Source organism: Pinus tabuliformis, chromosome 4_1 (assembly GCF_031772625.1).
Source record: "Pinus tabuliformis cultivar Carrire ecotype Pingquan chromosome 4_1, CPIR1, whole genome shotgun sequence".
In the NCBI taxonomy this organism is placed as follows: Eukaryota; Viridiplantae; Streptophyta; class Pinopsida; order Pinales; family Pinaceae; genus Pinus; species Pinus tabuliformis.
In genome coordinates, this window is record NC_142303.1 from 356,151,786 (window position 1) to 356,174,740 (window position 22,955).

Here is a 22,955-nt window from a genome sequence, read left to right on the forward strand (position 1 = left end):
ATCTTGCTGGAATTGGGCCACTTCTATAGACCATTACAAATTATGAGATCCTGAGCACTACAGAGCTTGACTAGCTCTGACCCAAACAAATTTTCCCGAGGTCTTCAGAGCTCTTTTTGTACCTACTAGCCAGAGTAGGGTCTTCGTCTAACCAAAGAGGATTAGGGTTGGAATGATTGCTTAGAATAATAACTTGGTTGTTTGAAGTTCGAGCATTAAATTCACCTATTAAAAGGATATTACCGTCATTCCTTAGGCTAGAAATATCATTCTCTAAACCATTGTAAGGGTTAGTTTTATCTAGATTCTTCTTCTTATAGAAGTTAGAATTGATGGGGGGGAAGTAACATATTACTATGTAGGACTTTTTATTATTAATGTCTCTGATCTCTATCCAACTATACTGGTTGTGAGGGTCGTTTTTATAAATCCTAGCATGAGGGGAGATGTTCTTCTTAATGTAACAAGCTATTCCCCCAATGCCTCTACGGGGGGATCACTTGTTCCAGGTAGACCATAGCGTAAAGCCATCTATGTTAGGGACCGTAGATTCTTTGTGCTCCCACGTTTCAACAAGCAAAATAATATCAACATCATTTGAAATCCAACTTAGCTTGGGGCCTTTGTTCCATGGGAAGCCCCAACAATTCCAAGAAAGGATTCGGAGCATGTTTAATTGCTATTGATTACTATCTTTTTGGTTTCTATCTCAAATAAAGGCTTTTCTATTTCTGATTATTGCCCATTTTCCTTCCTTTCTAGCTTCTTTTACCTTTTGAACCTCCTTTCTTAATTCTGCTTGATCTTCTGGAATGAGATCTTCATTTATGAATATTCCTGTTGCTTTTAGACTTGAGTTCATACTAAGTATGTCGTACTTATGATCAGTAGAGCTCACCTTTATGCGGATTATTCTTCCTTTATTCTCGGTTAATTTCCCCAACCTTGTTGCTTCTGTGAGACACATTGTTTCAATTTGTAATCTATTATGTAATTCTGTCTGGGCTAAGGCTAAAGTATCCTCATCTACTTCCTCTTTTAAACCGAAGATTATAAGGTCCAAGGCCCTTTTGTTACATTCGTGGTCTAATTCTATCAATTTTTTCATTTCATCTTTAATTGGTTTGATATCTGACTTATCTACCACATTATTTAGGGTGAGGTGGCTATTAAATTTTTCTTCTAGTTCTTTAATCATGTCTTTCATTTTAAGACTCTCTAAAGTATCAACATCTCCTTGTTGGGATGGTTGGTTAGTATCTTGGTTTTGTTTTTCGATAACTTGCAATCTAGACTCCATTGCCTCCATTTTATTCTCCAATATTTCTATTTTGTTTTCTATTTTTTTTTGGATCGTGTCTTCAAGAGATGCAAATTTATTTTCCAGCATGGCTTCTAACTCTTTTTGTAGCTTGGATTCTCTTTCTTCTCTACGTTTCTCTAAAGACTCTATATACTCATAAAGGCCTTGTAGAGTAACTGTGCTAGGTCTGCCCTTGGTAATCTTTGGTAATTGTAGTGAAATATCTATACTTGAAATTATACGAGCAAATATGTATTAGAAAAAGAAAAATATAAAAAATGTGTGCACCTGATATCAACAAACCTGACTGCAGATCGCCCATGCCCACCGCAGCGTGCAGACCAAAGAATATATGCGAAGAATATATAGAGTATGTTTTTAACTCTTTCACCGAGTCTCAGAACTCTTTCACCGAGGTATATATAGAGTACCGAGGTATATATAGAGTACCTTTTTAACTCTTTCACCGAGCCTCAGAACTCTTTCACCCAAGAATATATGCGAAGAATATATAAAATACGTGTTTAACTCTTTCATATAAATAACATAAAAAATTAATAAATTAAACATTGTCTAAATGAATTAATTATAAATAACTTGTATTTAAAAAGAAATCTAAATAATTTATGCAAATAAATTAATTTAAATGAATATTGTAGCTAAAACATATGTGGCTGTTTACTTTATATTAAATTCATTATTAATTAAAAAATAAAAATTGTGAAATTAAAAATAAGATAATATAATATGAATTATATTTATTGCCTTAAACATTTTTATTAGTAAAATATATAGTAAAAATAAATATTAAAAAAGTGAGGTGTAAAAATAAATTATTAAACATAAATATTTAGATTTGATAGGCGTACTCTTTATTAAATGTTATGACACTTGGTTTGGTACTTTATACAATGACAATTCATTTTCATAAATATTTAGATTTGATAGGTGTACTATTTATTAAATGTTATGACACTTGGTTGCATACAAGACTTTTTATTTTTTATTTTATTTTTTTGTTGACGATTCAATTTTAAACACCATGGAGTTATTCATTTCATGTAAATGAACCAATAAGAAAATAGAAATTTAAATTTAAAAAATAAAAAGGTAAAATTTATTTTTGATTTTCAAAATATTTAGTTTAATATTTTTTTCAAAACTTTAATGAACTTTATAAAATTTAATTAGAAATTTCAAAACTAATTGAAAGTCAAGCCTTTTTTACTAAAATAAAAAACAATGTATCTGCTTGCAGATATAATAAATATGATCTTGTTATCCTTAACCATGTCTCCACACAACTTTTCCAACAACATTAAATATGATCTTGTTATCCTTAACTATGTTTCCACACGACTTACAACATTGTATTGTCTTTGGCAATATTGAAAAAGCACCTTATGCTTGAATTTGGCAACCAATATATACAATCTTATAGTGTCGTTAAGGTGTGGGGCAATATATGTCACCTGTTGGATTTAAATAAGTACATTATCCAACGGGTGACATATATTGTTTGTGCATTAATGGCCCTATAGCATTGTATATATTGTTGCCCTTGAATTTATTAGCAGACATTTTCAGAAAGAAATTAGACATGTGCACACACAAAATTATTTGTATGTTACACCACAAAACATTCAAATAGATGACACATTTATAGTTCTTATGACATCCAACGAATTCTAAATTGAGAGATTGTTTGTTAAGAAAAAATCTCAGCAACCCAATCCATTCAAAAAATCAAATCTGCTTGTATACTAATGTAAGCGCTAATTCCAAGTCCCTCCCTTAACGCTTACATTACAAATATTAATACAAAAATCACAAATTACATATAAGTCACATATGTCTGATATGGTCTCCATTGACACTTCTACCCACTCTGAAATCTAGCAGACCACGCTCTTCTCCACCTCAAACTTCGAGCTTCTCTCTTGACTCATTAAGTACAACTATATCTAACCATCATTTATGAACTTGCACAATTGATGCTTATTGACCTCCTGAAGGAAATCTTGGTACTAAACCACTCTATGGACTAACTTCCATCTATCAAAATGTAATGAACTACAATTTTATAGTATATAGATAAGTTGTCTGGGTACTGAGTGTATTCAACAACCAATTATACAACTAACCTTTCTTTATATATGCACTTACATAATAACAAAAAAAACAAGAAATTTGTAACAAACGCTATGATTGATAGTTGTTTTAGAAAAGTATAAGAGACTCTTGATCATCATTGTTCTCATAATATGAGAAGTCCTCAAGGTTGGCCTCTCGTGATTCTTTAAAAGTAGCCATGTTAGCTAATTCTTTTAATTTTCCATTTAAGGTATCTTTCACATGAGTTTTGCAATTGAATGTTATGTGTCCATGTCTTCGGCGGTAAAAACATTCCACTGAGCTCCTATTTTTATTGACTTTTCCTTTGGAAAATAATGTCATCTCAACATTTGAATTGTCTGTGTCACCTGATTTCATACTCTTCTCTTCTGTTAGGAGTGCTACAATCATTTCATCTAGTGATCAAGAGTAAAATTGACTTAAGGTGAAAACAACTTTATCATAATTTGAAGATAAGTTGTTTAACAAAATAGCCTTAGTATCTTATTCTTTTATTTTTCCCCAATTTCCTCCAACTCCCTTATGAGTGATTTTAGATCATTTATATGTGTAGACAATAATACCTCGTCATGCATTTTAAGTTTAAATGACTGCAATTTCAAGGATAATTTCGTATTCATAACTTTTTCCCCACCTATCTTACTTATGTCTTACCATATTTGTGCAAAGAATTTTTCTAAGTCTATAAGGTGCAGTTGTTAATCTAACAAAGAGAGTCCTATAATGTACTTAGATCTATCTTCCCTTTCAACCACTTTGTTAATTGTTTAGGGTCTTGAGGTGGTGGTTCTACTCCTTTTACTAAGCTCCATTAGTTTTTATGCATCAAATTCATTTCGAATTTCACCTTCCAAGTATAGACGTTTAAGCCATTGAATTTTCAAGAACTATTTGTTCCATACTTAAAAAATAAATAAACAATTGTTTTATGTTTGTTACCTCGTAAGTTGGCTTTCTCCCTTACAAACAGACCAAAGATGCCATCATCTTCAACATTTCATTATGTCAACACAACTTTAAGATCGATGAGGCCTCAAGGAAAAATATTTAGAAGTCTTCCTCTTAACTATCTATGTGAAAATACCCATAGCTTGGCGTTGCAATGGAGTTCTCAACTAAATAATTTATTTTTGATACAAAAACAATTGTGCTTTAAGGGTCATAAAACCCACAAATATTCCTAAAAAAAATCCCTTCACAAATAAGATTTTCAATCAGATTTGGATCATCTTTGAATTTGCTCGTTGTGGTGCTGAATCCACCCCCGGCTACTGGATCTTTTTGTTGGTGGTGCATATTTTGAAGGGAAGAATATTCATCCAGAGTCATGTTCATCCATACAAAGAAGCCTTTTTTCATCTGGATTCCATTGAATGATTATGACACTGATAAATGGACAGGGCTACTGATAAGATCATTTAGATCTAAATATGCGGAAGGAAAATGAGTAATGGCTTCAGAAGTGTTGGAAGACTACTTGGCTGGAAGCAGGGTACAAAAAAGGGAATCCTAGTGAGATAGGGGCTAGCCTATTCATGTCAATGTACCTATCCACCGAGCATAGCCAAAAAGCCTCGAGCCAACATCCCAATTTGTTAGGACCATATAACACACCTAGATCTGTAAACTTAAGTTATGGAGTCGATAGGAAGGATAAGGTGTGCAATGTATGAAGGCTTCTCATTCACATTCCACAAATCAAGTGTGCCACCATGAAGAAGCTAGTAGCATGAGAAGAAAAATCTAAAGATTATGATGAATTCCACCACCAAAGTGCATAAGGCATTGATCAACAGATTGATCTCAGAGACTAACATCGAAGCCATTGAATTGTGTTTCCCAGCACCTGATTGAATTCGCTCTTGCATTTTCCAAGGCTCTCCAATAATTAGCAAACCGATAACTATCAACTATGATAACAAGAAAGAAATCAAAGATGTACACACACAAAATTCTTTGTCTATTACACCACAAAGCTCTTAAATACATGACACTTTTATAATGATTATAAGATCTAACACATTGTAAACTAAAAAATTGTTTATTGAAAAAATATCTCAAAAACTCAATCCACTCAACAAACCAAACCTTACCTAGCTTTATATTATTGTAAACATTAATTTAAATCTTTCCAACTAATAAACTTCTATTTAAATCATATTTATTTACATCTTTAACATTTCACATCAACAAAACCATTAAAATCAAAATCACTTAACAACTATCATTATTTTTACAATTATTTTAATATTAACATTTATATAATTATTTATCTACATAAAATTATCTACATAAAAGTAATTTTCAAAACCAAAACCTACCAATAATTTTCTAATCAGGGAAGTTAATGAAAAATCATGTAAAATGTTAGATGTTAGTAACCACTTAAAATTACAAATAAAAATACTTTAATTTAAGCATTTTTATTTTAAAATAAATATGAAATGTAAATAAATTAAATACCCTTCAAAACCATGCAAGGCTGAACGTACCAATAATTTTGCATTCATGGAGATTAATGAACCATCATGTAAGATGTTAGATATTAGTTGATATTCAAAAATACAAAGGAAAAACACTTTAATTAAAAATATTGTGAAATGTAAATAAATTAAATATAAAATATAATGTTAAATTTAAAAATATATATAATTTTTATATGAAAAATATTTATTGAAAATGATGTGACATGTGAATAAATTGAATATAAAAAATTCAATTAAATTTAATGTATATAAAAAATTTAAAAATACTATTATTTAAAAGTTATAAAATATTTACACTAACAATATATAGGAAATATGACCATATAATTTTGTAATAATAATTTTTTATTTATGTTTTTATTATTTATAATAATTATTTTTTAATATAATTTTTAGTTTGTTATCAGTAAATTTATCATACATCAGAGAAATGAAAAAAGCCACTTATAATTGTAAATATTAATATTTGAAATTTATAAAATATTTATTTTAAAATATATAATAAATATATTTTGTAATAATGATTTTTTTCCTACAAAGCGAACTTATACAAGTTTGCATTTATATAGAGAAATAGAAACACTTCAAGTTTTAAGATTAAATGATTGCATATTTTTAAGCGAATAGTTTGAACTAGTTTACCACTATTTTTCCAAAAGGTTTATGATGCTTTTATATTTTATGATACATTTAGCAAAGCTACACCATTATGATGTTTTATATAGAGCTTTGTCATTCGAAGAATTGAAATAATGAAACTTAATGGAAATATATTTTTAATTTGTATATTTTAATGTTTTTATTTTTCAATAGAAAAAAATGTATATATTATTGAGAGTAATATATATAGTTTGTTTATCTTATCTTTTTCATTAAAAGTTGTTGTGGTTAAAGCAACAAAATTATAACAATAAAAAATAAAAAAATTAGTGTTTGAATTAAATATTGTACTAAATTATTAACAAAATTAAGGGGAAGTTTATGTTGTTGAAAATGTAACAAGAAAATCTAGTTTTGTCTTGTCTTTGGTCAAACTAGATTAAAATTTGATTTCTATTTCAACAGAAAATTTAGAGGTAGTTAACTGAGGTGACATGGCTTTTGTCACTTAGTTAACTCAGTAAATTCGAGTTGGAGACACTTGAGTTCAGTTCTACATCATTGAATGCTAATTTGTAGCAATCTATTTCAGTTAATTTGAGTTATTGTCATTTTAACTAATTCTAACTGTCAGTAGAACTAGTGGAGGTCAAGTTGTGAGTGTGGAACTTCTACCACACTGAGTGATCAATCAACACAAAATAATTGTTGCCTACAAAGAATTCGAGTTACCTAGTTGAGATGGAGATTCCAAGGCAATGTACCATCAATTGTAGCATATTTTCATCTATACAGGTGGTGCATGCCGTCAAAGATTGACCTAAGGCTATTGCGCAATTCCTTGGTGTGAAATTCCTATAAAATAGGGGAAATTTCCCAAAGGAACAATGCAAGGAAATAGGAACTTGAGAAGGCTTGAAATTGGCTAAGTGTTGGGCTAGGCTCAGTCAGTTAGGTAGAGAGATATTCTATACACTTGTAGGGTGTGCCCAGGCTTGAGAAATAATTGTATTTTTTCTCTATTCTCTAATTAATGAAATATAAATAGTAAGGGGTTCTGAGCAGTTGCTTCCCCCTAGATAAATCTTTGTGTGTGTGTGATGTTTCCTTTTGCAAGTTAATGATTCTTGTTTTATATCGTGAATTAACTTCTGCAGACCAGTAGAGTAGTTTCAAGTCTTGTGATTTAGTAAATTTCATGAGAAGTTTTGAATCCACACATTAATTTCTACATGGTATTAGAGCTGGAATCATTGTAGGGCACAAATTTTGAAATTGTCACTGCATGAGGTTCAAAGTTGCAGATCAGGTTGCAGGTTTTCTTCAAGACTGAGAAGATGGCTTTCAATGGACTAAGGCTCGAGTAATCCCTGAGGGAATCTCAAATTATATTGCATGGAAGGACTGGATGGAAGCAGTATTGGAGGATAATGGGTTGAAGGAATTCATTAATAATGATACTCTGAAAGCAACAACCGATGATGCTCAGAATCTAGTTGATTGGAAGAAGTGTGTTGTCAAGGTAAGGAGGATCATATTGGAGGGAGTACGAGACCATATTTTCTCTAATATCATGAGAAAGAGACTATGTATGTGATGTGGAAATCACTGATAAATTTGTTTCGGAATATTAGTGACCAAAGGAAATTGGCACTCAAGGACAAGCTTTGAAATATCAAGATGCAGAGGAACGAGACAATTCCACAGTACCTGAGAAGGTTCACATAGTATCGTGATGAACTTGGTCAATTTTCTGTTACTGTAGCAAAGGATGATTTGGTGAGCTAAGCCCTTCTAGGCCTTCCAAAGAGCTAGCACAACTACCAGTTGTTATGTGGAATTTTGCATCTACGGATAAACACAATTTCCCTAGGTGGGTAGCTACACCTAGAACAACAGATTTAAAGAGTTTAGCCTTTCCCTATAGAAGACAAATAAGACAAGGGACCTACTTGTTATCTTTCACTTTCCTTTGTCTCTTTTGAATAGTTCCTGTCGCTCCTCGAACTAAATCCGTTCGATAAGTACCTGCAATCATAAACAGAGGACAAAAACCAATCAAAGCAAGAGATCTATCTACTACAAGCAAATGGAATCGAAAGCATTTACACATATAATCATCATACATAAAGACAAGAATATGGGAAAAGGTGTAAATATATTTATTAAGTAGAAGGAAGAGTTACAACCAAGAAGTCTGATCCCATGTCACTCATCCAACTTGAGTTCCATCCTTCATCACACCAAAAGCACAACACTTTGGCAACATAATAATACTTGCTTACAATCTCAAACCTCACACCAACAGTATCTCCTTACAAATTCTCAAAGTCCAACCCTTGATCACTATGATGAGTGCTCAATTTATAGGGAAATGGAGGTGGTTTGTCATAAATTGGGCATTGAATGGATTTCCAATTTGGGAGTTAGTTTCCATGGAGGAAAGGATGAGAGGATAGGAGGTTATTTGATTCATTCCATATCCAACTGCGAGCTCATAAGAGAGGATAAGAGGTGGGAATCTTCTAGAATGGTCTAGAATGAAAGAATATTCCTAGAACCCTATGAAGATTTTTCTCAATCTTGCCTAGCGTAGGTCAAAGTGGGCCTTGGTGCTCTACAAAGAAGGCTTGAGTGGGCCTAAATGATCTGCAGTGCAATTACCCTTGACCAAGGTTGCGTTGGTCCTTCAAGGAGTCATTTCAAGATGTCTTCAGGCTAGAAAACTCTCAGGAATGATGGTGATCAATGTGATGACTTTTCTAGGGCATGTAGAAATTGAATTAGGGTTTGATGAGCCCTAAAAGTAATGATTTGAATGATGGGAGTGATGTGCCCAAATAGGCCTATAATAGTTGCCCCCTAAACCATGAAGTCAAAAATGATAATGTTGAGTGATATGCTTTACGATGTGATGAGGAGGTTCTGAAACAGATGGTAACCTACATCAATTAAAATACATAATATCATGATATTTTGGATTTTTCATGAATCTTTGAGGGAAGGCATACCCATGCTCAACATATAAAATTTCATTACATGTACATAGATAGTCGTCTACAGATATAGACCCATGATGGGATGACCATCAGTGTAAAGCCATCATACAGATGATTTGGTACTTTCCTGAAATCGCAGCCCAGATGGATGAAACTAGATCCGAGGTCTTCTATCTCGTTCAATCATTTTCTCAAGTACAAGTCTAACCATGTGAATATTGGATCTGAAGTCAAACATGAGTAGACACTGTCTGATTACCAGCCAATGATGTGAGTTGTTAACAGACATGAGAGAAATCACTGATAATGATAATGATCCTCAAGGTATTGCAATACATTCTACCTGGTGTGAATGGATGTTTTGATATTGAACACCATACAAAGTCTTTTAGTCGAAGGCCAGTGATGTCAACCTATCGTCGGAAGTGAGAAACTTGTCATTGATTTATGCAAGCCCCAAGGTACTGAAACGGTGTTTCTAAGTCAACTTCTTGGATAATGTTCTAATGTCGACAAGAAGTGACTCGTCGTATGAGGGCCTTGATGCATCCCACATCAACGACACGAAACAAGTGCAATGATTTTTGGAGATGGAATGTGACTAATGACACAAGGTTCAGGAATGGCGGTCATGAAAATGAAGGTTTATGAGTATTGAAAAGGATGAATTTAAATTGAGCAACTTCTCTTGAACATGTCAATGACACTGAATGAATTGGCAGCATTGACCCAAAACCAAAGTAATGGATGGTATGATAGACCATAGGTGTGATAACCATCAAGCAGATAACCCAACCCAAGTAGTCACAGAGGTGAAGTGAAAGTGTCATGTTCAAGTGAGACCTTCTACCATAAAGTGGTTTACCCCTTTTCCCATTTTCCCCAGTCATTGCTGACTAGTACCTCTTTACTTTTATCAAGCTTGAGGAGGATAACATATGCTTATTGTATAATTCCACCCTTCGGGTGGATCCATCGCTATTTGATGTTTTAACGAGTCTAGCGAAGGTGAAACTGGGTATTGTCATGATGGATAAGTTTTTCTCTATTTGATGTTTTAACGAGCTTAACGACAATGATAACTCAGTGCTTTTCATATTTAGAGAGTTCGAAAATGGATAAAAATAAAACTCCACAAGTTCTTTTTCATAATTTTGTATCTCAAGTCCAAAAAAGAATAAATAATACAAGAGAGAACCTATTGACCATGTTCGATCAACGTATTCCTTTTTCATAAATAATCTATCTTAATTCGGAAAAGGGTTAAACTTATACTGAGTAGATGTCGTTTCCAATCCCTTAATGAGCTGAAAAGGACAAGCGCTCGACAATCTTTTCATATTTCGAGAGTCTGAAAAGAGCTTAAAGAGGACTCGAAGGGGGTTCCTTTTTCGATGTTTGATAGAGCTCAAAAAGGAGATAAAGGTATGCTCTGTGGTGAAAGTACAATTCACGATTGTGCACGTCAAATTTAGCAATTCAGCTATAAATCTATTTGAAGCAACACCAAATGGATTAAAAATACATGTTTCATTGGTAAAAATAGGTAAAGACAAGAATTTTCCATGTCATTTTCACCATTTGATATTTTCCATTCGGTTTGTGCTCTGAACTAGTTTTTTACCTCGAACTTCAGCAGTTAATTGCAAGAGATTCTATGGATCATTTCTTGGCTATCCAGACCAGGTAGAAGATCTACCCCTTATCTTTCTTTTCATGTCATTCTTTTACAGTTTTAGGCAAATGTTTTGGGTTTTTAGGGCCCCCGGGGTTAGTATATTTCGCCCTTGGATCAACGCAACCTTCCACATCAAAAAATTTGCTACAGAGCACCCAAATAGAAGGGTACCTGCTCTGCAATGCACTGTCTCCTTGCTTGGGCTGCGCTGGGCGAGTTTAACAAATTTGTTTCACCTATTTGGCCCAAAATTTCTCGAATTTTTTGCATGAAATCGATCCAAACTAAGCTTATGGTTCGATTTCAAGCTTTTATCAGATCAGAATGTCTACTAATTGGCGAGAAAGAGAGCATGAAGAACAAGACATGGTTGCCCTAAATGATCCGGGTACCGTTGAGGCCCTCAGAAACTGTGGGTTTCTCAAATACTTTAGGTTGTTTGGGATGAGGCAACGATTAGAACTATTCCAGTTTTTAGTTCATGCATGGGATCCAACGGATCAGGATTTTCACATAAGGGACAAAGTGGTCCCTATTATGATCGATGATGTTTACTTTCTTACCGGGTTGTCGAGACATGGTGCCCCCATTTCTCTTTCAGGATTTTCCCGTGGAGGTGAATTAGTGAGGGACTATATTCGACAATTTTGTCGACCAGGTACACAACCTAACAAGAATGGTAAAATAAACATCAGGGATGTACTTCATTTGCCTTTGAGAACAATCCTTTTCACTATTGCAAATTTGGCAGGCAGTGTGACACTTCATCTAGCGAACAGATCATACATGCAATATGCACTTGAGTGTCTTGAGCCAACTGTATTCAACTGGTGTGAGGACATAATTTCTTCACTGAAAGAGAAGTTGATAAAGGTAAAGAGCAGTAAGATGAAGAATTTTAGCTATGGATCACTCTTAATCACTTTTACCTTAGAGGTAATTCCATTGATGCAACCTCAGCATGTAACACTAGATGGAGTTGGTCCTAGAGATCCACGGATGCAAAGGTGAGTCGAATTGATGGCTAGACATGTTGGTCTATCGTCAATCACATTTTCTACTGCATTCTTTAGTTGGCTTGATCGACAACACATTTTCATCGAGGAGCATCCATACGCAGGGATGGATTCTCGTGGAGATCCAAATTTGAGTTTACCAGTGGGCACTCAATGGGGTGCTATAAGTAAATTTTTTTTGACCAAATGTTTTTTATTTTTAAGTTTATACATGTTTTTTTGTTTTTGATGTTTCCAAGACTAAACTAAAATCGTTCTCATGCATAGAGATGTTGGTAGTGTTCGACCTATGTGACATCAACAGGAGGCATGTGGACCAGCGTGGAGAAATGTCGGGAGAGAAGTTCTCTAGGATTTGGATTTGACCGAGACACTGGCAGAGTTACAGGATCATGTGTAGGGGTTAACCCTCGGTATTCCAAATATCCGGATTGAGGAGTTACCTATGAGGCTGCAGCACCATACTATTGGTGTTCCTAGCCATTCAATGATGTTATTGCGCATGATAGCTTAGGCTATAACCTGTTATCATGAGCATCACTAGGTCTACTTAGGATGATTTTTGTATGCATTTTGAGTTTTTAGGTCAGATGTGATGAGCGCTAGTATTGCAGCAAGGATGCTACAACTCTTGGGCTACCAACTTTAATTATCAACTAGGGGTTTGTACAAACTTGGAGGTGACAGTGTTGTATGCACAAGTAAAAGTGATGGTTCTGTCTGTTATCATTGTTCAGCTGGCAAGAGACCACTGGGGTTCTAAGCCAAACTTCTATAGAGTCATAGGAAGCTTGATTTGTTTATGGAAGAAGGGCAAATCTACTCTAAGAGAGTTACTCTACTATAGTAATGGGAAAGAGCCAACATGTAGTGTTAAACCACACCATACCCTAATTAACCATTTAAGAAGTTATGCTAAGCAGAATTGCTTAATCGACAATAAACAAATGCTACTATCTAATTTTCAGAAGTAAAAAGCATCAAACAATACTAATGTGCAAGCAAAGAAACTAAACTAAATCTATTTACACTTTTTTGGTTTTTTAGGCAAAATCAAGTATGCAAACTAATTGTTCTTGTGCATGTGATAGGTGGATGGAAGGTGTTTGAGGATGGATAGAAGGTTTATTAAGTGGTTGGATGGTGTGGAGGGGTCCTAGGAGGATTTTTGTGACTTCCCAGAGGTTTCCCATCAATTCGGCCTCAAAACAGGCCGTTTCAAGAAAACCTATAGGATGTACTAGAAACCTACAGGATGATCATGTAGGAATTAGAGGAAACCTACATGATACAACTGAGAGCTAATTGTGAGGTGTTGGCGATGTTGGGGAGCTTTGGAAAGGTGTGTGATGGATAGAATGGAGTGTTAGAAGGTCTAGGAGCACTCAGGAGTCAATATCCAAGATAAGAGATGGCTAGATTCACTTAATATGTTTAGGAGAATTTCAGTGAAAAATGATGAAAAACTAGTGAGGGTGATGGTGAAACAAGGGATGGCTAAGGTGGATGAAGTGGAAGGTGGCTACTGGTTATGAAGTCTTGGTTTCCTCATTAAGTACCTTCTCTGCCTAAAACATGTGTGTCTTCCAAAAAGAACTATGCAACAAGATATATTTTCATAAACTAGAAAAGAATGAATCAACTGCCTATATTATGCATGAAGAAATTTGCTGAAGGGAATGAAAGCATGAGTGAGATCTTATCGCATAAATGGATATGGAAAAATATGACAATGAAATCTACCTTGCAACATTAACCAACTACTGAATTAAACACAACAAACTCCAAAGCTCATAAAAGAACTAGAAATCTATGTTTTTGGGGTTGTTGAAGGGTCCCTTCCTCAAGTCATGGTCCCAAAGGGAGGAAGTGAGGCTGAGACACCTGCTAACAACCTTGTGGTGATACATTTTCTCCTTGCTAACCTGCTACTTGAAAGAAGGCACAAATGGAAGCAAACTATCACACAACCAATCTAATCTACACTACTTGTAATGGAAATGCATCTACTAAGCAAATTAACAATTAAGATATGAATCTACACTAAGCATACATTTACAATAAAGAGGAGCCTTGGCTACTAGGGTTGGGACCTAACCCAAGAGATTCAACCCTATGAGTTGACTCAGTGTTGGCTCAAAACAAAACTCATTCTTATTACCAAAACAACAAATTACATCAAAAAAATTGTCACAAGTCTTGTAGCTCAAAAATAGAGTAGAGTTTTACAATGAAAATCTGAATCCTACTGAGGCCCCAGGCCTCTCTACTTATACATTTGAAGTCTCCAATGACTTCCTTAAAATTAGGGAGGCTCGGCTCCCAAACTCAAGATAAACTGGTGCTTTGTCTTTCACTTGCTCAGATGCCTTCCAGTCCTCATGATTTGGTTGTTTGCACTCCTAGCTAATGGAGGAATATTCAAATAGAGGGGTAGTAAATGAGGAGGATTTGCCTCTTATAATCCCTCTCCCTTGTCCCATTCGATTTTTGACTTTGGTCTTTGCCAAAATTCCTTCCTTTATCCTTTAATCCTGCATTAGGTGCACATTAGACCACAAAGAAAAATATCCAACTCTAACTCATCTCATAAACAAAATATAATCAAAAGTATGCAATAAGCTATGAGAATAGTTGGTTTGAGTAAGCTAGGAGGTGAATTAAGGCCCATATAATTACCCAATGATGAGGCTCATCATCACCCCCCTACTGAAAGTGTTGCTCATCCTCTGAGCAACTTAGTCAATATCCATATCCTTCATGGCTCTGGTAGCCTCTCTGACATCCCATGCCTCTGTTGTGGTCTCCTCTTCTTGTTCATAGAAGCCTGCTTTCTTTTCTACCTCTTCCCACTGCCTCTTTTCTTCTTCTTTTCTCCCTTCTATCATCCCTAAGAGTAGTGGTGGATTGAGTTTTAGGCCTATCCAATTGACCTTCAACCTTTGCATAGATTGCTTATACATAGGTGTCCTGTTGAGTGCCTATCTCAACCTTTGAGGGGAGTGATATTCTCTTATCTTTAAGTTTTATGGCAGTATGTTCCATCTCATCAGGCAAGCATGTATACTATCATCTCCTAGCAACCTAACCATGTCCTAAAAATGTGAAATTTCTTGCTCTTGGGCAGCAAGGTATCTAGGTGCCAGCTGAGGATCATTTGAAATCAAATTATGGGAACTGATGAGGGCCATGGGATTTGATTGTTAAGCTCTAATCAAAAGAGGTTCAATTTTCTCTCTTGCCAATATCCTTTTCATATTTCCAGCTCTTGACTCCTCATGGTTCATCCATGATGCCAAAGCCATTAATTATAGATCTCCTAGCTTGGCATTAGGGTCCCAAACATTCATGTTTGTGAGGGCCATGTTGTGCAAATAAAACTTAGCCATTTTGGCCCTATCCTCTAGTGTAATTTGATCACAAAGATCAATAAACTTCCTGCAATCCTGAAATGGCATGGTTCCCCTTTGTGCTAGTGTCTTAATTTGAAACTGCAACCATTGTTCTTTGAGGTAGAGATCATAGGATTTAGCTGGCATCCTACACTAGATTACCTCCAAGGAGAGGCTGGCTATACATGCTAATTGGTTCTCTGTTTCCTGTAGTTGTCCCCTCAGCCATGCATTTTCTATCTCTAGTTGATTTCTCATTATAGCTTCTCTGTCCCTTAAGCCACTTAGCTCTCTGCCCATTTTTTTGAGTTTCTCCTCCATGTGCCCAATGTCTTCCACCCCCTTTGATTTGGCGATCTACATCCATCGGTGAGTTCTGGCCCTCTCCTTCTCAAGCTTGAAGAACAGTGGAATGGAAAATTTTTGAGGTCTAGCCCTACCTCCTTCAATAAACCAGTAATAGAAGTCCAGGTTAGGTTGGAGGTTGGGTTCCTTTTTCTCTGGGTCCTTCTATTTAGCTTCTTGATGCTCCCCTACCTTTCTTTCCAATTTCTGTGCCTCCTGTAGATTCAACATAGTATCTTGTAGGACTATTTTTGCTTCCTGTAGATTTGCTATGGATCCTGTAGGATTGCCTTACCCTTTGAGGAAGTTGATCTAGTAGTAGGCCTCCTTACATATGTGATAGGGGACTTAGGGTAAGGCATTTTATGTTTTTGTGTAGGGGAATCTTCAATCTCAATAGGAATTTTGGTTGATGTTTGTGGCTTCCTCTGTTTTATTCTTGTGCTCTTTCTTGTCCTGAAATATAGTGTGGTCTACCTTTATCATTTTCCTTTTTACTTGATTGGGGTGTTGAGAGCAGTTAGGAAAGCTACTGCCTCTCTCTCAGTGGCCTCTAGAGACACCCTAGGTGACTCCTCCTTGTGTTTTGTCTCCTCTGTTCTATTTCCTTCTTCCTCTCTGTCTTTCATGTCTTCTTCTTCTTGTAGATCTTCATCATCTCTATCAGTTTCCTCCTTTGTTTCTTCATCATCCTCCTTCTCTTCTTCCTCTTCTTCTTCATCTTCATCATGTTCCCCTGTGTCAGCTCCTTCTTCATCCATCTCATCCTCATCTCCTTCTGTATCTTCCTCCTATTTTTCTTCCTCTTCACTGACAGTAGAACTAACATCATAAGTGAGAGCTTTGATGTCGTCATCTGATGGTGTTTCTCTGAAAACTGACCATGTTATAGGGGTTTTGAGGTTTTGGAGAGAATCTTCAATGACGATCCTAATCAACCCATGGTGAGATAATTGTTGGGAATTCCCCTCCTTCACTTTTATGCTTGAGTCTATGAGTGATTGAAGCAAGAAATATGGTATGCTGAGTCTTTGGTGAGGGCATGTTTCTACTCTAAATCTTAATTCTTCAAGGATCCTGAAATGATAGCCATAAACAACACTATATCTACCCTCACATGAGATGTATTTGATTAGTTGGTAGCCTACCTCACTCCATGGATATGGAAGACTCTCCCTCATTACTCCATTTTTGTCCTCAGTGGGTCCTTCACCTTCTCAAAAGATTTTTCTTTTGGCAACTTGGCTATCTCCTTTGTCTTCTTTTCTCCATGGGATTCCTAGGGGAAGTGTAGTGACCCTGCTAATGATCTCATGGGTGATATCTATAGTCAGGCTCCTTATTACCACAATGGCATGGATTCTATTGTGTGGAGTGAGGGAGAGAGAAAATTCTTGAGCCACCTCATCATCATACCCTCTGAATTTTTCGAAAAACCCCATCCGGTTATGTCTTGTGAAGATTTCAAGAACTTGGTGGTGTTGTTGGATTCTCACAGTGTTTATGGGATCTCTCCTATTAAACCTTCCTGTCATCTTCCTGGTGAAGCTTGAGGAGAAAATGAGAGGGTTGAAACAATTTTTCAAATGCAGGAGAAAAACAGAGTTGATTGTGTATTTAATTCCCTTCACACAATTGCTAAATTCATTCAAATTTAGAGTATCCTTGATTCACTTACTTGCAAAGGGGAACACAATTTTAGAGCCTACCTCTTTAGACAGGTTACAGTGGCCAACTCCCGTGATATCTCTTCTGAACTCTTCTCTGCCAATCTTGTAGACAGTCTCTGTGTATCCTGTAGGAATTCCTATGCATGCTCTTGTAGGAATTCCTGTGCAGTGAACGATGGATCTATGCTTCCGATGGGTGGCCTGGGTTATGAGAGTGACTTGAGTGAGGGAGTTTCAAGGAGGTGAAATGCATGAATGCATCAGAACAATGTTTTATTTCCTCTTATGGTGATTCGGGGTGAGGCGGTGTGTTGGAAGAAAAGGTACGTTGCCATTTTTGCACCATTGGTCCCCACTACCACCTCATCATTTCCCACTCCTCGAAATCAGCTCCCACCTCATAGATCCATAGTTTAACCACCTTTTGTCCTACTGCTTCTTCGTCTTTGAGTTGACTGCAGCCACGTGTGAGAGGACACCTGGTTGTGCATGTGTTGACTGAACGAAGGTGGCCATATTAACTAGCCAACTTTTCACTTATAAAGCAACTATCTCGTAACCCTTAAAAAAATTTACTTCAAGATGCAAATGAGAGAGCAAGCAAGATACTTACCTATGGTTTCAATTATTGAAGACCAGAGGCATTGTTGTGTATATTTGCTGCATGCCATTCTTCTTCCTCCTCTTGCTGTCTTCTAATGGTTATTCTGTTTTTGCAGGTATATATGGTTGAAGATCTGATGTTGCTAGTTTGGAGCTCCTAGATCATCCAGGTGAAGACTTGTTGCTAGTGTGATTGGCATTCTGTGGGATAGGCTGCTACAGGATGTCTTGTAACTGCTTCTCCCTCAGAATTCTTTAATCATTTTGCTTGATTGGGTTGTGAGGATGGTGACATGGATGGAAAGAAGCATTGGGAGTGTGGAGAGAAAAGGATACTTAGGAGATGCTCTTTACTCCTCTCTGTTTCCTCTTCTTCTTTTTTGAAGACTGGAAGAAAATTGTTGAAAATGATCTTTTTTTTGAATGGTGAGTGAAGGGATGATGATGGTGGACAAGGTGAGGTGTTCATGAAGAAGGTGAATTTTAGGGACGTAACTAGTCCATCATTTTCCTTCGAATTGCTTCTTGTAGGATTTCTGGGTCGCTGTAATTCCTACAGAATCATCCTGTAGGTTTTCAGTGGATCTTGTAGAAAACACAGTCTTTGTATAAACTGAAGCAATGGAGTGGAAAAATAACAAAAATGATGGAGGGATACATGGTAAGGAGTGAAAAAAATGAATATGTGAGTGGCAGGGGTCTCCTTGGGATCCTCTTTTTCTCCTTGACTGTCCTTCTTGCCCACCTGCAAATGGAAATTTCATGATAATTTTTTTTTTTTTTTTGAAAAAAACTAGGCTGCCTCAGAGAGGTTTTCACCCTAGTTGTTTTCCCTGGGTGCCTCAAGAAAGGTTTTCACCTAGGGATCTTCTTATTCTCTTTTCTTTTTGTTTTTTTCTCTCTTTTTTCTTTGTCATCACTGGGCCACCTGAAGCGGTTTTCAACCCAATGATGGGACTCAACTGCCTCATGGAGGTTTTCACCTGAGTCCTTATTCTTTTTTCTTCTTTCTCAGTGTTTTGATGAGGGGGAAGCTAGAACTTGCTCCACTGACATAATTGTTTTATATATATCATCAACGAACTCTTGTTTTGATAAGGGTCTCTTGTACATTTTCAATCGATGTCCATTAGCAAGCAAAGGAATGGCTTCTTCATCTATGGTTTTGATTTGCACTGAACCATTATCATGGCATCTTTCCACAACATAAGGTCTGAGCCATCTTGTCGTTAACTTTCCCTTGAATTCTTTATACCTAGAATCATATAAAAATTCCCAATCGCCTTCCTAAAATTGCTTCTCCTTGATATTTTTATCATGCCAGATCTTCCTTTGAAGTTGAACTACCTTTGTATGTAGGAGGGCCTGCATTCTAAATTCATCCAAACCATTCAATTGGAACAATCTCTCTTTCTGTGCACTGCTGAGATCCAAATCTAGTTGGGCTGCCATCCTTAATGTGTTATATTCAAATTCAATGAACAATAAGGCCTTTTTCCCATAGACCAGCTCATACGGTGTGAATCTAGTGGTGGTCTTCCATGTGGTGTTATAGGCCCAGGTGACCTCAACTATCATTTCTGTCAAATCCTTCCTGCTACTTGTCACCACCTTGGTTAGGATGCTCTCTAGTGCTTTGTTGGTCACCTCCACTTTCCCATTAGCTTATGGATGATGGGGAGTGGATGTCCTATGCTTGATCTTGTGATGGCTGAGCAGGTCTTCAATCATGTTGGACGTAAACTATCTGCCTTGGTCTATGAACAACTCTCTAGGGTACCCAAATTGGTAGAATACATTCTCCCTTAGAAACTCAGCCACCTTCTCTTCTGTTGCTACCTTAATTTCCTTGGTTTCAGCCCACTTAGTCAAATAATCAGTGCACACAATAATGTACTATTTTTGCTTTGAAGGAGGGTCAATAGGCCCAATGAAGTCCATGCCCCACTTGTCAAATGGCTCGAAAGTCACTTGAGGCTGTAGAGGCATTTCATCTCTTGGAGTAGGCCTTCCCATCCTCTAGCACCGATCACACTGACTAGTGTATTTTTTCACATATTGATGAAGAGTGGGCCAATAATAGCCTACTTGTAACACTTTGAATGTTTTCCTCTTTGCTGCAAAGTGACCTCCACAAGGCCCATCATGACAGGTCAGAAGGATGTCAAAGACTTCCTCTTCCCTCACACATCTTCTCAAGATTTGATCTGGGTCAATTTTGAAAAGATTGCCCCCAATCCAAGTGAAGGGGCTGCTTTTCCTAACTATCTTGCTCTTTTCTTTGGAGGACAAGTTTGGTGGGAATTGTGTTGATACCAAATAGTTTGCTATATCAACGATCCATGGAGAGAGAACTGAAATAGAAAATAAGTGCTCGTTTGGTAACTGGTCATCCACCATTCCTTCTTCACCTGTAGGAAAATTAACCCTAGATAAAAAGTCTGCAACAGCCTTTTCCTTACCAGGCTTATCAACAATGGTTAGATCAAACTGTTGTAATAAAAGTAACCATATTATAATTCGAGCATTCACATATGGTTTGTTCATTAAATATTTGATTGCAACATGGTCAGAATGCACAAATATTTGATAGCCTGTAATGTAGTGCCTGAATTTGTTTAATGAATACACAATAGCCAGGAGTTCCTTTTCGGTCACTTATAATTTAGTTCAGCCTTTGATAAGTTCTTATTGATAAAATAGATAGCATAAGGAATTTTTTCATCTATTTGACCTAGGGCTGCTCCTATGGCTTTGTGTGAGCCATCAACATGAATATGAAAGGGGAGGGACCAGTTTGGGCCCCGGATAATTGATGCAGTGGTTAACTTATCCTTTCAGATGTCTAAGGCCTCTTGACAGTTTTTTGACCATATAAACTCAGAATCTTTGGCCAACAAACCAAATAAAGGAGAGGACAACTTGTTGAAGTCCTTTATGAACCTTTGGTAGTATCCAACTATCCCTAGGAAACTTCTAACATCTTTCTAGTTTTGAGGAGGTGGGACCCTTTGGATGATGACTATTTTGATTGGGTCCACCTACAGTCCTTGCTGAGATATTGAATGATCTAGCATGGTCCCTGCAATCATTAAGAATTCACATTTTTCAGTACTAAGAGACAGGTTCATTTCAACGCATTTGTGCAGTACTTTGCCTAGGTTAGGCAAGGTTTCTTGAAAATCACAACCATAAGGTGTAAAATCATCCATATAAATCCCCACCGCATCATGGACTAATTCGGCGAAAATACTCAAGACTACTCTCTCAAAAGTGGCAGGAGCATTGTACAGGCCAAAAGGAAGGACCCTATAGGAAAAGTACCCCAAAGACAGGTGAATTTGGTCTTATCCTGGTCTTCTGGGTAGATCTGGATTTGGTTGTACCCACTAAATCCATCTAGGAAAGAGAAAAACCTTTTCCCTGCCAGGACATCTAGCAATTGGTCAATGAAGAGTAGAGGAAAATGATCATTCTTTGTGGCTTTATTCAGATCTTTGTAATCGACACAAATCCTCCACTTACCATTTTTCTTGGGAACTAACACTAAAGGAGATACCCACTCACTGTCGGAGATAGGGTAAATAAATCCTGCATGTAGTAGTCTTTGCAGTTCTTCTTTGACTATATCTTTAAGAGCGGCATTCATCCTCCTTTGTGGTTGTCAAACCGGCTTGCAACCTTCTTTGATGTATATGTGGTGAGTATACACTGAGGGGTGTACTCCCTTCATTTCCTTGTAACTCCAAGCAAATGTGGGGTTGTGTTATATTCTTTCCATGACTAGCCCACGTAGTTAACCAGGGGGTTGGGGGGGGGGGGGGGGGGGAAGCCCCCCCTTTGTTGCGCCGATTGCGTAGCGGGGGGGTCACAAGGGGGTTTGAGGGGTGAAGGTAACCCCCTTCTATGGAGTCCGGGGCAACGCCTTGGAAAATTTTGTTTTTGGACCCTATATTAGGTTGGGCGGACCTAACTATGCTTTTGTGCATGTTTTTCGCACATGGTTTTGGATGCGCTAGTTTTCAGTCCATGGTTTTGGACACAATGGTTTTTGGTCCATGGTATTGGATTCTTCGACATGTATAAATATGTATTGTAACATTGAAAGGAACATAATGAAAAATCAAGCTAGTAGTCCCGGTTTTGGGATCCAGGGGAAAATATCTATGTATATGTGTTTTATGTGTTATGCTCTCGCATTGTTTATTTTTTGTGTTTTAGAATTCGTATGCAGGTAATTTATGTACGTGGTTAAAACCTAAACTTGGTATCAGAGTTGTTTTTGGCTTCAAGGGGATGCCTTTGTTGCTGAGGGGTTTCGCTCGGCCCTGTGGTAGACCTTGTTCAATGGAAGATATGCGAGATCGATTCTGGTGGTGAAAGAAGATGGCAAGCAGTGGAAAGATAGAGATCGAGAAATTTAATGGTCATAGTTTTGAGTTATGGACACTCAAGATGGAGGATCTGTTGTGGATAAAGATTAATGGATCATGGTAGATCCAGGTACTAAACCAACGGGAGTGTCCGATGAAGAATGGAAGAAGTTGGATTGGAAGGAAAAGAGCACAATACGATTGTGTGTCTCACATTTAGTATTGTTGAATGTATCAAGGGAAGCTATGGCAAAGGCTTTGTGGTACAAGTTAGGGACTTTGTACCAATCTAAGTCTTTGGTGAATAAACTGTTCCTATGGAAAAAGATGTATAACCTGAGGATGAAAAATGGA